The sequence below is a fragment of the Peromyscus eremicus genome, chromosome 5 (assembly GCF_949786415.1).
Source record: "Peromyscus eremicus chromosome 5, PerEre_H2_v1, whole genome shotgun sequence".
In the NCBI taxonomy this organism is placed as follows: Eukaryota; Metazoa; Chordata; class Mammalia; order Rodentia; family Cricetidae; genus Peromyscus; species Peromyscus eremicus.
Window position 1 is genome coordinate 134368999 of NC_081420.1, and position 494 is coordinate 134369492.

Below are 494 nucleotides of genomic sequence, written 5' to 3' on the forward strand. Positions count from 1 at the left end.
AACTGCATGGAGGTGGAGAGATTGGTTCATTGGTAAGAGCCAGAGTCCTGCTGCTATTGCATAGGACTACATTCTACTTCCAGCATCCATGTTAGGCAACCCACAACTACATGTTCCTCTAGCTCCAGGGAATCTGACACCCTCTTTTAGCCTCCAAGGGTACTTGCATACACACACACACACACACACACACACACATTCACACACACATAAAAACCAAAATCTTTAAAAAGTCAAGTTGTTTATTTTACAAGAAGAACATCACAGTACATGACAGCAAAGCAGAGGTGACCACAAGAGAGGACGTTTACATTCCGGCATGTCTGAATGATGTGACTTTCTAGGAGAGTGGATGAAACAAATGGTGATCCAGATCCTCCGTCCGTCTCTCACCATGACACATCAAGTAGTTCAGATGGTTATGCACAAAACTATCCTCACAAGAGTTAGGGAAATCTAGGGAGGCAGGCAGCGTGCTTGCTTTTAGTATATGA